Below are 17,135 nucleotides of genomic sequence, written 5' to 3' on the forward strand. Positions count from 1 at the left end.
TAAAATACAACAAATACCAGTTGTTTTTTTTTTCATACTGCAAATTTCGATATGCTGATATGCTGTACACGTGTTTCAAGGAGTAAGCTTTCATCATCAGCATTAAAATCAAACATGTACGAAGATCATGATCAAAATATTAGTTGTATACAAGAAGTACTCATTACGAAATCTATCGAAAGAGGAAGCCAAATCCATCATCTACAGATTCTACCGTATGGAAAATTACTGTTATATTAAGTTCATGTCTAATGATGCATGCATAAAAAGATATCCCACGTCTTTATATTTTACATGTGAATTCAAATACATGGCCTGTCTTCCATGGTGTAAGTGAATGATTGCAATTTCATTTAAAACTGCTTTAAGTTTCAACTGTTAATTAGTGAGTGAAGATACAATGCGTTAAATTCAATGATAAAACAAGCTTAGTTTTATGATTTATCTTCTTTGCCAAATTAGGATGTGTGAACAGACCAGATGTAATCCACAGTAATTACAAATGCAAAAAAAAAAACGTCCGAATTTACAATATAGGCATAGTATGCATAATTATTGGAAGTAACGTCTGTCAGAGAAAGCCATGTGATAAATTTGTGTAACAAATATTCGAAATATACATACATACACGGTACACGTGCACCATCATGTATGAAAACAAACAATAGCAATTGTCAATAAATGAAACATGGTACCTGTCCATGTGTGAACACTGTGACCTTATAATGCAAACAGCTTTTGCCATCGTTTTACTTAATTCGCATATTCCTTCATTATAAAAAATAAAAAAAATAAAGTTTCACTAGCGACCATTTCAACTCACAAAGCCAAATATGGCGGGTCTAAGGCTACTATAATAGGTCACGAAAATGTAAAAAAAAATACCGTTATTGTCCTATTTGAATCGAAATATAGCACGGAAAATAATGCGGCATAAATGGTCAGGCCGGGGGTAAAATGATGACAAAATGGAATTGGCGTGACTCTGAATTATTTCGTAAATAAACTTAAATAAACACTTCTATGAAAAATGTATTGTGAATAAATTTCGACTCTGTCATATATCCAAATGTTTTGAATTCAAATCTCAGTCATAATTTTGAACTAATTTGATTTTATTGTCAATATTCTAAATATAGTTTTTGTTTTTCAATAGAGGTAACAAAATACCAAGTGTCTACTTATTATTTGTATTATCCGGAAGACTTGAAGCATATCTGAAGGAGTAGTCATTTTAATGTAAATTAATTATTTGATTTTGATATTTAATATGTCTACTGGTATTTAAATTTTAATCTCAGTCACGATCTTACAAAGCAATAAGATGTAACGAAAGTATCTCAGCCTATATTACACCCATGATAGTAGTTGTTATATATTGTGCTCTTTTAAGAAAGAATCTAAGGCACATTTCAAATCCTTGAATTTTTTGTGGCATCAGTTTGTCCCGTAAATATATATGTATAAGGATTTGATAAGCATCCACATAATTGATCTGAATAAATTATCATGGGATCGTGCAATATTCAAAGAATTTGTGGAATTTGGATGCAATAATTTCATATTAACGCTTGAAGGTTATAAACATAACACGACTTTGTCCGAAAAGTGTTTTGAGAAAACATGTACGTGAACATTATATAGAAACTGAATAATGCTATTAAAGTTCCATATAATGCAATCGTACATAAAAGCTAAGATTATGACCCTTGTACTGATGATATTATCTATCTACTTTCCTAGTCATTTGTGCATTCAGGGACAAATCGGGCTAAGACTAACCTTTTCCACTCTTCTATATCCGATGCTATGGTTTCCATCTCTTACCCACCTTTCATTTCTGTCTTAACACTTCGCCTCCAGCTGGTCTTTTGGCGACCCTGTTTCCGTTTATCTTATTGAGTCAATCTTAGGCACACACTGGTGATTTTGCTTGTTGATTTTCTCTGCATATGTACAATCTATCGACATCCATATTACTTTAGTATGATGCGCATATCCGAGGAGTTTGTTCACGTTCAAATATTTGTTTGTTATTTTTACAGTCCAGAATATCTTCAAGATCTTTCTTAGGCATCTGTTGAGAAAACTATATAGTTTGTTGATCTCTCTCCTGGTCATCCGTCAACATTCGGCCCCCTACAACGATACTGATAGGACACAACTGTTGTATACCCCAATCTCTGTTTGCCTACGTATGCTGGTTGACTTCCAGACGCTCTATGGTTAAACAAAAATAATTTCAGTTTCCATTATTACTATTGTACACAAAATATAATTATTTATCTTCAGAGGTAGTGGTTGGCACATGTACAATTTTGTTTCCGATAAACTTTCATCTATAACAGATCACAACCTCAAGTTTTAAGGGTAAAAAAAGATTATCCATTAAAATTCCTTGAAGGGTTTTCTCCTTTAAAATCGAATGTTGGTTTGTAAATAATCGAAACGGTAAGAAAGACAGAAATTACGTATAATTAACAAGAAACTTTAAAATTAAGAAATGTAACTCTTTGATCATTACATGATTTAGTTGATTTGTTAAAGTATACTAGTTCTTAAATGACTATCGTATATTAGTTCTTAAATGACTATAGTCAAGATCTAGAGGTTATACTGTAAGTACAACCACTTTAATAAAAAATATATTTATCTTATTATTACATATAGATATATGGTAAATTAGCATATACACAATGTCTCCTATCATATTGATCGACATGGCAGGCATCCCTTTAAACAAATTTCCAATAGAAAAAATGATTCATTAAAGTCGTTGACATAAGAAGCTTCAGTTTTGGACTTTAAGCTATACATCTGCGTGCATAGGCATCAGGATAATTTATGAGGGTGGAAGGTGGTTACTTAAACTTGTCACAGCGGTACGAGTTAGAGTCCCGCGGAAGGAACGACCAAAAATTAGCTTTTTTTCATTTTTCCACTACTACTTCAGTCTATAATTCATTATTTTTCTATATTAAACATGACTAAACGTTAGGTATACAGTACGCAAATATAACTACAATCATCTTTCAAGGTTAGATAACATACAATATTTGCTGTATTGAATGTTCAAGCTAGACAATGAAATTAAGTGAAAATTGAGGGACTGACACCAAAGACAGACAATGTAAATATATTGGATAAAAAATGCTTTTTACGATGACAAAATGTGGGAACTAGTTAGAATATAATAAGCGACAAAAGCTTTTTTCAAAAGACAACACCAATATATCCTCAGCTTGTTTTCAAAAGAATAACTGTTATGCAATTGTAAACTGTTTTACAGCATCTCATATCCCCAAAATAATCAAAGGCCATTTGAATTAGGAAATATGTTTTAAATCGTTTTTGCTTTTGTTCAGATGTTAACGGATTTGAATTTGTACTTTTTCTGGTGTACCTTCAGAAACATTCTAACATTCGTCATAAGGCAATAATGTCAGACACCTGAATTTCCAAATTAAACGGCACATTTTACATATAACAACGGACGGAAGTTTTTTTTTTATCAATGCAGAATGTTTGCAGTTTTTTTTTATTATTTTTTTATTATTATTATTATTATTATTATTTTTTTTTATTTTTTTTTTTTTATTCATGTAAAAAATGTTTAAAGTAGTGGCAATTTGTGTTCACAATAAAAGCATCCAATAATGTAAACATACAAACTGAAATATAATAGTTATGTGGTATTAAGGTTCCTGACCGGTTTAAATGTTTTATAGAAAACTACAAATTAAGTACCATTTTGTGTTAGAATAAGGCAATGGGTAACATTTTGTTTTTTTTTTTTTGCCTCAAAAATATTTAATACATCTAAAACTACCAAAAGCTATTCAAATGATCGTGAATCAACCGTTACTTGGAAACTTTTTTGACTGCTTATAAAGGGAATTTTCCCGCCATTCGTTTAAAGTTTCATATCATCTAAATCTTACTTATAAACTGACTTTACAAACACTTTAATGATTATTTCTAGAGGTTATGATATATAATTACTTGGGCAATGTAAAAAAAAATCTTTATACCCTATACACATTTTATCTGATAAGTGCTTAAGGGATTGCTTGCAATAGTGCAGATCGCTAAACCGGAAGAAATGCAGTCCTATACAAACAATTCATTGTGCATCTTATTACGTTCTACCATGCCTTATGTACTTCAAATTTTATACATGTTGCAAACACTTTTTTTTGTTTGGTCTGTACAAACTTTCTGCATTTTGAATTCAAATTGCATTCGTCAGCAACAAGTATTGAAAACCTAACCAAACAAATGGCTTATTGAATCATTGACACTAATCGATTGAGTAGATGCCGTAACAGAAAATTTACGAAAGCTCAATAAACACTAATATCGTTCATTGATTTGACACTAATCGATTGAATGGATGCCGTAACAGAAAATTTACGAAAGCTCAATAAACACTAATATCGTTCAAACTAAGAAAAGCTCAGTGTGATTATTTCTTAATCCAGTGGTGATTTTCGAATTAACTGCAAGAGGGAAAAAAAGAGATTATCAACCGGTAAACACATAAACAAATTTCTAGACTCTCCAGACTCTGAAGATACATTCTAACGTTGGTTAATTCTAAAAACATTTTTTTCAGGTAATTTATATACCTGGTGGATTCTATATGTGGTGACAAACATGTGTATACCATGAATAGAAACATGTTCGGGTTGAATTTACAGAAAATGCAATATATGAACATTGTGCAAAGAGACAACCATGTATATACTTTATTATTTATGTAAATAGTATCACCTCACAATGTCACATTAAAGTCAAATTTGACTTTTTATATGAAAACATCAAAGTGCTAAAAATGATAACATTCATATCAAATCTTTATTTTTTTCAGTATTCAAATATGTTTCATATAAAAGGAAAGGGAATGGCAAAGTAATTTATCTCTCTAGCAAATTCCACAAAAATGCTGAAATAAGGATATCGTGATTTAAAAGTACTTATGATTGATAATATCACAAATAGGAGTTCAGAAGATAAAAAAAGTGAGACCTAATGGACATAACAATGTACTATATATGTCAAGCACATTTCCCTGCAATTCGTAACAAAACTGAAAGTATTTGAACAAAAAACAAAAAAACAAAAAACAAAAAAACAAAAAAACAAAAAACAAAAAAACAAAAAACAAAAAACAAAAATCAATAAATAAACTGTTTGGAAAACAAGCAAAGAAACGGGGCTGAGCAAGGATTATTTGTGTAATCACTTTACGTAGCTTTTACCAGCATTATTTCAGTATAATCGAGGCGAATTGAACTGTATTTAACTATAACATAATGAAATCCATTAGAACAACTATATTTATTGAAGAGAACAATGTAAGAAAGAAATGTTGCTTCAATCATACAATATATGAGATTAATTTTAAGTGCAATGATTATTTCCTCTTAGTTCAGTTTCAAAGGCTTGAGATTAGATGAGATTAAAGTGCACTTACAAATGACATTTCTAGTGACTCTTTCGCCAAATTATGTCTACTGGAATATCATACAATTCAAATGTAATAGTTATATTTAGCTTTAGTTCATTTTGTAATTGAAATTAAAACAAGTTTAACCTTATTGTCAAATTTTGTGCTTAGGATATATTTATGGAAATTTGTAACGCCTTAATTGTTATAACATGAAACACCATGTGTATGTTAGGCAGAAAATTGTCATGACTGGTTCACTTGTACAACAGAAACATAACTAAACTTAACAAGACTGAAAAGTACAAATCCGAAAATTCCATTTTTTCATCATCATTCATAGATACATTTGAAATAAGTTTTATAGTCTTTGCTTTAGAAAAAAATGAATGGTCAATTAGACGATGCATTCATACAGCCTGATTTATTTATTGTATTTATTTATTTAATTCTTTTTTGGCGGGGGGTGGGGGGTGGTCATTCAACATCAATGAGATGTTCGACGCTGCACTTATATTTTGCAAACAGACTGAAATGTGTTTCAAATACATAACAAATAAGCTATGCATAGGTCTATGAAATTCCTTCAAGTGTAAAAAGGGGTAGGGTGTGGTGCTGGCCCATTGTCATGTATTTTTGTAAAAAAATAAAATATGATGCCTTTACCATTTTTTGTTAAGTAATATGTAAATCTTCTTATGCCAAATGGTGAGATGTATGAGGATGGCGACTTTCAGGTGTTGTACAAATGTACAAATAACAACGATCAAGATCAACAGTGTTTTGTTCGCAATAACTGCTTGGTCAAGCAACAGGACAATCTACGGAAAACATCGATGGAACCTCGTATGTTACTCGTCCGATTTACAATAAGATATTTCGTGAAATTACTTTTTCTTTTCTTTCATTCTTAAAGAGTAATCACGGGAACCAAGGTTATAGAGGTAATCAAAAGAATGTAATCCAAGGACAAAGACCAGACATTGAGAACTGACATACACAACAAAGAACATAAAGTAACTAAAATCATACATACAAAGTAACAAAAGTAAATGAGCAAATCGGACTCCACTAAAAACTGGGAGCATGGACCAGGTGCACCGGTAGGGTAAGCGTCCTCTGCTTTTCTAGAAACACCCGCCGAGTTCCTCGTAAAAAGTCAAGTCCGGGGTAGACAAACGAGGGAAGGAAAACTATGACCCGTTGAATAAATCACTTTTCATAGTGCTGATGAATACATCATAACGATCCACGCGGTCATGATGATGACCATAAAACTTCAGTAGTGATGACTTCAATCTTGTAGCAACATAACCCTGTTCCAGAAGCCGATTTGTTAGAGTTCTAGCGCGGTACAAAAATTTTGCGTAGTTTCGGCAAGTTCTGGCATAACGTATGAGTTGTGATATGAACATTCCATACGCAGGAGCCGAAGGGATGTTGCCACAGATGAAATGAAAGTTGACAATTCTGAATGAAAAGTCATTACGTTTGGCGTAAAGTTTGGTCAATAGTTTTCCTTTACCATCGATTTCTATGTGTAGGTCAAGATATGAGGCTTACTTCACAGTATCTGTAGTATCCTTTATCTCAAGTTCTTTTGGGTAGATGCGATGTATCAAATCCCCGAAATTAGGATTGTTTAAAGATAATACGTCATCTATATAGCGGAAACTGAGATTGAAGGATCTAGCCAAACGATATTCCTTCTTTCTGATCAAATCAGCTATAAAGTCAGCCTCATAAGAGTGAAGATATAGGTCAGCAAGTAAAGGAGGACAATTTGTTTCCATTGGAATGCCGACCGTTTGTTAAAATGTTGAAGCGAAGGCACGTCCGCCATTACGATATGTAGACGTGGCTTGTACTTAATGATTCGACCATTGTATTATTATTGTATAAGTTAATCCATATAAAAATCTAAATATTTGAATGAAAAAAAATATATCATATTAACTCAATTTTGTTTTAGTTTATTTTCAAATATTTCAATTAAAGATATTGTTCACGTCCGAAAACTCTTTTTGTTTATATGTAATATGCATATCTTACAGAGTACTTTCTTAATTTATCTTAGTGAATGGTCGTAATAGTCCTATTAAAGTTCTTTCTTTATTTTTGCTTATTTAAAGTGTATGAGTATACTTCAGTAATAGTTATAATGATCTCATGTCAATGTTTTGCACCAATCTAGTTATTCCTCGGACAAAACATGAAGTTCATAATTTGTGTTGTTTATTAAATTGAATGCTTGCCTTTTTTTAATCTTTTCATCCAAATTAAACATTAAATCACAGACACAGTGTATGCCGGAAAATAACACGTTTTGAGCGATCTTTACAGACTGAATTAAATTCCAACAGACAAAATGAACAACTTATATAAGATTATTTTCCACAATTATTTAGTTTTCGTTCAAAAATAAAATGTTTTGTTTTTAATTGTAACGATAATGAATATTTAATCGAAATGTTGTTGACATTTCTTGTATCAATTACATCGCTATCCATACTGAAAATGTTAATCCTATGTCATTCTTGCATGGGAATCCCAGTGAATGGTAAATTTCGTCAAATTATTTGAAAGACACTGATCAACATATTATCTCTCATACTTGATATTGAGAAATGATTTTTGGAAAGTTGATGCTCCATTTTTCAATTTTTCCTTTTCTGTACAGCCCACCAAATATGAAAAATAATACTTTTCTTCTTGTTGTGTAACTCAATTCATATATTCTATCTATAACAAATCAATATTTATTGAATTGGTTTCAACCAGTAACAAATAAAGACAGTCATGGTATAGCCTACACTGAACTCTTCATCTGGTATATGCAAGTATAAAAATATCTGAATTTGTCTTACGTATTCAAGTCTGAAGAACGCAAGAACACTATTTTTGAACCTTTACAATGTTTTGTTTAAATCATTTTTTTATGTATAATCATTTTGAGGTAGTGGACCAGAAAGGCTAATAGTGTTTCGAGTTATTTGATTTTAGGCTCAGCATCTGTGAAGTGAATTTCGTGAAGATTATGATTTAATCTAAATACCTATGCTAAAATAAAAATAAAAAGGCAGTTACAACCAATACTAAAACGATTAAAAAAAACAGTAAATGATCTGATTTTTTTAAATATGTTTTATTTGTGTTGGTACTCTAGGAAGGGGGTGATTCATTTAAATCTAAAAGCATAATTACTGAGATATGTCATGATTATTAAATGCATGATGTTGATCCAATAAACATCAATCTTATACACATCAAAAGCGCCTGTTATTATTGTTATTATTTTGTTTATATAATTTTTGCAATAATGTAGGTTGTTATAAGTATAGTATATTATTTAAATATCCAGTAATGAGTAAAACTGGTTTTGAAAAACAAAAATCCCTATAAGCGGAATCCGGAATGTTTCAGTTCTCTGCCTGCTGGTCAAGCAACTATTACCTCATCTCCAATGTGCCGCTTGCTTTCCGGAGAAACGGTACCTATTCATTCAAAAGCACTTTGTGTGGACGTGGCTAGATATGTACCATTTTACCTTTCACAATCACGCAATCAAGAGACAATAATTGTCCTTTAAATGTAAGACATTTGATTACACTTGTCAATTCTGTAACCAAAGCAGAATGTAAATACAATTTGGTTCGGAAATATGAAAGTTCTAACATCGCTGGGAATTTTTCAGACCCTTTTATAAGTTTGCGTTATCTTCCCTGTTTCAATTTGATCTCCATGGAGCAGTGTAGCGAATAGAGTCGTCGTCAAATTATGAGACGTTGTATAATATTGATTTGTTGTGACATGCATCATTAATTTGATCCTCTATCCTACATAATAACACCTACATGATATATCCCGCACTACCATACATCGTGTACTAAGTTACAGCCCTAGATTAATCGTAAGAGGAGAAATGACCCGGCCAGTGAAAGCTATATTTTTATATAGCCTAGCTGGCCGAATGGTCTAGGGCACTAGACTTAGTGCAGGCGGTGTTGCCATAGATGTTACAGCGGTACGAGTTCAAGTCCCATGGAGGGAAAGACAAAAAATTTGCTTCGCAAATTTGGCAGTTCTAACATCGATGGAAATTTTTCTTTATATATATATATATATATATATATATATATATATATATATATATATATATATATATATATATATTGAATCAGGGCTAAATCATATCATATACTGCAATTAAATCTATAAACAACCAACAAAAGGAGTCTTACTAATTAAAAAATTTTCTACCGCTTCTGCATGCAGTAACCGATCGTAATATACCTCAGCAAACGAACGCTTTACACAGCGACCAAAAACCATACTAATGATTTTCAGACCTACGTCAGGGAACTTGTATTTGAACTAATGGAGAAAAGGAACTTTCAAAGCTGCTTTTTAAATAGAAAATTCAATATTTTACTGCCAATGTTAGACATAAAAAATTATTTCAGAATGTGCTTTTTTTAATATGTAGATACTAGCTTACTAGCAAAGGGAAGTATGTCATACAAAAATGGTAAAACATTTTTTTCTTCAAATATTGATTAACATTTGACCTTATTTTGTCAGAGACGTGACCACAATCGATGAGTATGACCTCGATATTTCGATACGCCTTGAATGAGTAATCTACAGAACCAAGGTTAAATAAGCTTTCCATCCATATATAATTTAGCCGTATTATATTCCGGTGCATTAAATTCTTACAAATTGATAGCCTGCTATCCTACTATTAACTTAAAATCAAAATAAACTTACTATGTACTATATGAGTTAGTGACCGATGTAAATGTATGAAAGAAAACACCTAATTAAGAAACTGCTTCAAAAAAGTTTTGAAATTGATGATACTGTCTATCTACAACACAGGCGTGAGAACAGGGTCCAGCAATGTATGTGTCTCTCCAAAGGAGGTCAATGCTAGTCAAAGAAACTGATATAGAAGAACAACACTCTAAGCTATCTGCACTCATACGCAAACAACATGATGTATTTGCAAAAAGTGAAATCGGCATTGAAGAATGACATTATTAACTTCATACATGAAAGTACACAGTATAAGCAGAACAAGAAAGCGAATAGGCACGCCTTGTATCCTCATGTCTACACCTTTCAGTGGTACCCATGGAGAGATTACAGACTTTATCGGCCTATTGCCTAGACACGAGAGTGGCAATGAAAAGATCTTAATGATAACATCAATTTACCAATATTTAATCTGTGAATTGTTGCATATCAATGAAACACGCTCCACTCCCTACAGATCGACGCCTAATGGTTAGGTCGAGAGGCACAGCAGAAACAAACTAGGTGTTTTGTGGGAAGGAATAAAAAAAACTTGGATATTTATCTCTCACTGCTTCCTGCAGCATTAAGAGCTTCTGTAAATCGTAGCCAACGATATTTTATATCGGACAAAATGATGTTAGGAACAAAGGTTGGTTATCATGCAGAGTTTATGTGTAGACCACTAGGGGGCGGGGAACTCATTTATTTTGGGAAATATGTCCAGGAGCTAGTGTCAGCAATGTTCAAAGCCCATGAAGTTCCAAGAAAAAAGTTGATGGTATTTCAAATAATGAAAAAGCGAGCCTACAACGTGAAAGTGGTAGCCAACCGATATAACCCTTGGGATTTATGCTATCAATTTCATACCGCTAAAATCCAGGGGAAGTGTATGACTCCCCCTATTTCCGTGTGGCAGTCGTACAGAGAATGATTCCATAATTGTATGAGGTTAAAAAAGTCGGTCCTCACAGTTCACCACGATTGTTTCGATCAGTCTAAAGAAAAGGATGTCCCCTCATGGGGAATCAAATTACAAACGTTGGAGAGGCTAGGAATTGGAATAAAGAAGAGTTTTGAGAAGTAAAAGACGCAGAAGTAGTACGCGCAGCACTGTCAGGGACAGCAGTGGAACTTTATTTGTGCAAACAATTATCGTGCTGACGATGACTTGACTAGTAAGAATTTAGATGCGTGGAAACACAGCAGGATGTGATATTCAGTATCTATACGTACAGTATGTAATCATGCTGTCTCAATTAAAATTTGCAATATAATAATGGCAACTATACTAATATATCTTCTGTACATACATGACAATGAATATCTCTCTTAACAATGCGCACTTAGCAGTAAATTGTGGGTGAAGACTTCATTTCAACCTGCACATTAATGAATTATATAGCATTTATATGATGTGCATTAAATCAGAGGGATGTTTACAAACTGTCTAGCATTTAGCATAAACCTGTATTTAATTACAAGTCTATGTGATCATTTGTATTTAAACAGTAATATTTTTTTCAATGGTGTCTTTGGTCGTGTATATAACGGTGAATAACTTTAATTAATAAAATATCCAACTTTTGTCTCAATCGTTATAAAGTTATCATAACAGTAAACATAAGCAACAATTTAATCTCAGCAATACTTAAATCGCTGATTTCAGTGATTGTTAATTTCAATACAACAATTATGTCAACAATATCTTGCATGTGTATTTGCATTCCTTTAGCTGCCAGTTGAGTCAATTTATATCTATATTTAATTATTCAAATTAAATGCAGCATGTAAATGTACCTTTACAGAAACAAATTTTCTTTGAATGTCAAAATCGTGCATCAAAGTATATGATCTAACAATGCTGAATTATATAGTTTGTTGAGGAAGCTAAATGGCCCGACCCTACCCACCTCCCCCTATTTCCAGTGGCAATCAAAATTTGTCGGCCCGATTGTCCTTGTGTCCCATCCCTTTTTCATTTCATCATTTCATGTTCATTTTATCATCAATTTCATATTCATCGTCTGAATATAGCTGAAATATTGCTGCTCGGACGTTAAACCCCACGAACAAACAAACAAAATCACTTGTCATAGTTAAACATGAATATATTTTGGATGATATAATGTACTAATGTAACTTTTAAGGTATATGCCATGTACCATATGTTCAATTGTGTCTGCTTGACCTTTATATCCTATCTCCCTGAATTACATTCTTTTCATTTCAGCTAAACTATTGTTTCCCTTGATTATTCTTGAACTCAAACTGTTTGGCAGCCGATTAAGAAACTGAAACACGTCATTGTTTGCCTTCACATATATGTACATATGTTTTAATAGACTGGCGGAAAGGAAAATTAAAAGAATTCTATACATTTCAGGGCGAATTTCGTTTGCCTATCAGTTCCTGCTACAGTTTAAATATACACATGAAAAAGTCTTTATGGAAGTTATGCAATTTGTATTATTCGATGTCCATAGATTATTTTACTTTAAAAGACATATCTCGATACGTTTTAAAGAATGTATTTTTATCAGTATCTCGATACGTTTTAAAGAATGTATTTTTATCAGTTTGCTGAGATATTTAATATCGCAGATTTTGTTATATGCGTTTTTGAATGTTACGAAAAATATATTTAAAACAAATTTAACGATATAAGAACTTTCTAGTACTTTTTCCATATGTTTAACATTGACATTTTGGCAATTTGTGAAAACACTGAGACCCTCTTCGTTAAAAAAAATAATTAACCATCTGTCTAATCTGTTGCTTTCTCTGTTTTGAATGTATTCCTAGTTTTCATTATATGCATATGAAAGTAGAAATTTTGAAATTGGTCAATGAATAAGCAAAAACTTGAAGAAATGAAAGACAATCAAACGCAAAACCAAGAATGACCACATACACACACTGAGCGTTATCAGAGAAAAGAAATTCGAGAGACACATACAATAAAATAAAAAAGCAAAATTTCATATGCACAAAGCAAAACAATTTAATTTAAAAAAATAACGTCGTCAACACGATTATAATAAAGTCATTTTTGTAACTTTTGTTTCTGATGTTACATTTCACAAATAGCGTGAGAGGCATTGAAAATAGTTATCAAATAGACACGGTTGGACATTATGAATGACAATGAAAACGAAGTTGTTCGTATCTGTAACTTACCTTCTTTGTTCTATTACATAGATTGAATTGCTTCAAACTATTATTTATCAAATAGACCAACGTTTGTTTACGTAGTTAAGGATATAAAGTTAAACTTATCAAATACATATTTAAGCTTTTGTAATTCAAATAAGGTAAGGTTGAATACCATATAAAATAGATAACGCAATACATTATGTTAAAAATCAATATTGTATGCATTACACTTGAATTACTTAACTACGGCATAAGAAATTTAAATGAATAAAATCTATTTTTAACATTACTATTCCTCTTTACGTGATCATTTTAAAAACTAAAGGGGTTGTATTTTTTATTCTGTCTGTCCATTTTTAAGTCACAATGCATTGTCAGATTTTTTCAGAAAACATTCCGATCAATAGATTTGATATTTGGTATACGTGTATATCATGTAGCTACAAAGGTGTGTAGAAAAACAGCAATTTCAATTCAATTATGCTCTGTTCGAGTCAATTTTTAAGGAGTTACATGTATAACATTTGAACGTGCACATATATGTCCAGGTTTTTTTTTATGATATTAAGAATGCCACAAGGAAAACCTCCCAGGTGTAGAATTTCAGATGGAATTATTCATGTTCTTAAAAAATTGAAAATACATAATTATCGAATGTTCATTTTATCAAATTATGTTTCGGACACAGTTATATGTCTTTTATTTAATTTTACAGTCGTACTGGGACAATGAAATGTTTTTTTGCTGAACTTTTTTTACCCCTCCTGCAATAAATTACCCCCCTGCTGCAATATAAATTAACCCCCTGTTATCTGATATCTGAATTTTCAAGAGGAAAATAATATTAAATGTTGTTTAAAATCTGACCAAATGTTTTTTTGAATAATTTATTTTTGGCCCTTATTTGAACAATGTAACAGATATCTTAAATCTGATTGAAAAATGCAAGCATGGATTATAATGAGGAATCCATAATAAAATTCGAAATCTGAACAAAAGTTAAAAAGTTGATTTTGTGGGGTGGCCCTTATGGTTCGATAAACATTATTAGAGATATCCAAAATCAAAAAGCGCAGACATCAATTGTCATCAGGGATCCAATAAAAATAATTCGGGTGTGGCCCTTTGACCCCTTATAACTCTTACAATGGCCTGAGATATCTGAAGAATCTGTTTTTCGACAGATCAAAAATCCCCACATCAGTTCTATGCAGGATACCCCAAGGAACATTAAATACCAAGTTTGGTTTTATTTGGCCGGAGAGGAGAAGATTTTTGAAAGAAATAACATTAAACATAGCCACAAATCGTTGAAAAAGGCAATAATTCCAAAATGGCCAAACAGGTTAAAACCAAAACTTGACCACAGATAGATTTTATCATGCAGAACACTTTTACCCTGTAACATTTTTTTCAACAGAATTTAAAAGGACCTGAGTGACATCTGAATCATAAAAATCAATAAACTATAAACTGTTCCTATCAATTCTAATGATAAGACCCTTTTTCTCCCCTTATTTCCAAAACTGGTGGGGCAAAAACCTCCCAAAACTATCTGGCCCTCTCCCATGTCCTTAGGAACAATTTTTAAAAAAAACTTCAAAAATATCATCTAAATATTTTTCAAATAAGTTCCTATGTTAAAGCGTGTCAAAAACAAATCTTGTGCCCACACTTGTCCAAAATTCAACACGTTGCAGTTCTATCATGCGGCACTTAGCAAAGCTGCTATGTATTTGCATTTGAGATAATATATAACATGTAAGAAAACCAGATATTGGTGTATCATAATACCATTGTTAATTCTGTTATATCAACAGAAAATACGGGTCTTTCTAAAAAAACGTAAAAAAGGATTACTTACTTACTACTACATTTGATTTTTTATAAGGGAATGATCCGTTCTTTTCTTTAAATGCCAAAACAAAAGAAATGTGTGTATCTATATCAAATTGCACGACGTAACATGATGAATTATTTATACTAAATGAGGACATTTTTTATTTGTGATATTGAAGATCAATGATATTGAGAACACAGACCTACATATACTAAGTACTATATGCCTTTGTTGTCAATGACAAACAAAATGGTTAAACAAATATGTAAGATTTAAAACAGGTTTAAAAGGACTGTTTGTCTATGTTATAGGCAGCGATTAAATTTATTATTGAGCCTTCTTTTCGCTTGAGTTAGGTAAAGTTTATTACATATGGTACAATACATGTATATTCACTTGTATCTGGTAGACTTTAATTCAAAATCTAAATTCCAAAACATCCATTTACATTGTCACTCATTTAAAAACACGTTCATTTTTGAACTGGTGTTTTTAATGTTGGTCAAATTGAGCTTAACATGTACTCCAACCAACTTGTATGTGATCCAATTCAAGTTGTCATATATACTTCTATACATGTAACTATCATTTTGTATATGCATAATTATGCATATTTCCATTTCTATTCGCACTAGCTAGTATCGATCCGTTATACATGTAGCATATCTGTAGCGAGAGAATTTTGTTACTAAAACAGCTGTTTAAATATATATATTATTAAGAATTTGAAATTACTTTCTACATGTAGCTTATTGCATATGTGGAAAGGAGCAACGCATCGCACTACAGTAAATTTCATTTATTTCAAACATGCTTTTCCCGAAGATGACCGATGCGACGGGTATGTATATGCCCATTTTAGTGGTAGGTCCGTTATACATGTATATAAGAGGCGTCCAGTTGATTGCCCAGTTGATTTTTTACTTTATTTGGTTCTTAAATGGAAAGACCACATTTACATTAAGTTATGCTCTATGCAAATTCCTGCACATGTAACCAAAAAATGAATAACCTTTAATACAAAGTGCGCTTTTGTAAAATGCATATGCATGGCTATGCAAAATTCTAATTTTGTTTAGATATATGTGAAAAGCTATCTCGTAAAACTCTTCTATCTGAAGGAATCAATAGTGTTGATCATATACAGACTTTATTGATTTTTACCGATAGCTTTCAATTAGCTCGTGACGTCACTTGGTACATGTAGGTACAGATTGGACTTTTAATGATGAGTAAAAATGAAACTTAAAGATAGAAACAGTAGGCGTTTTAGTTGCAGTATATATGTGATAGGGGTTAACATTTACGAACAAAATATATCATGTACATATTGCTATTTAATTAATTACGATCTACACTTTAATCTACATATGTCAAAGGGAATTTTTGATTTTTTATCAATACAATATCATGACCAACTTCCTGTGTTGTGATATGTAGCCATTGATTTCTTTCTCTCTAATATTTAAGAAATTTGGAGACATTGTATAATCTTGTCTGACACCTTTAATCGCATCTGTACAAAATTGTCATAAGCCTTCATTTCTTAATCGAACGCTTGAAACCGATAATGTGATAGATCGAAAAAAAAAAACTCTTGAATTTTGGGTATTTATAACAATACATAGTTACAGTTATCTCCCTTAACACATACTTAGTACTGGGACGGAATGACAAGATTGGCAACGTTTTTCATAACTGTTTGAACATATGGACAGTTTCTGGAGGCCTTGAAATATTTTATAGCAATGTTGATGCATGCACTTACATTCATTTCAAATATTAAATAAATTCTTTTAATTTTCAGCTCGGAGGACTCGGGTACGAGCATGGGATGTCTGAACTTCTTCAATGACTTGATACATTACTAATGTTATTTGTTTCGTATGTACA

General features: G+C 31.7%; 1 long non-coding RNA gene across 1 annotated transcript in view; it reads right to left on the reverse strand.

The window, feature by feature from the left end:
- Positions 1-13,488, reverse strand: part of LOC148605290 (uncharacterized) — a 49,769-nt gene extending 36,281 nt beyond the window's left edge. Inside the window, exons 1-2 of the long non-coding RNA XR_015915881.1 lie at positions 13,427-13,488; positions 1,832-2,220 (exon numbers count right to left, since the gene is read on the reverse strand). This is a non-coding gene — a long non-coding RNA (uncharacterized LOC148605290). The remainder of the gene's footprint in view (positions 1-1,831; positions 2,221-13,426) is intronic.
- Between the last annotated feature and the right edge of the window lie 3,647 nt (positions 13,489-17,135).

This window comes from Perna viridis, chromosome 10 (genome assembly GCF_037379345.1).
Source record: "Perna viridis isolate PV_CMFRI_1.1 ecotype Kerala chromosome 10, ASM3737934v1, whole genome shotgun sequence".
Lineage (NCBI taxonomy): Eukaryota > Metazoa > Mollusca > Bivalvia > Mytilida > Mytilidae > Perna > Perna viridis.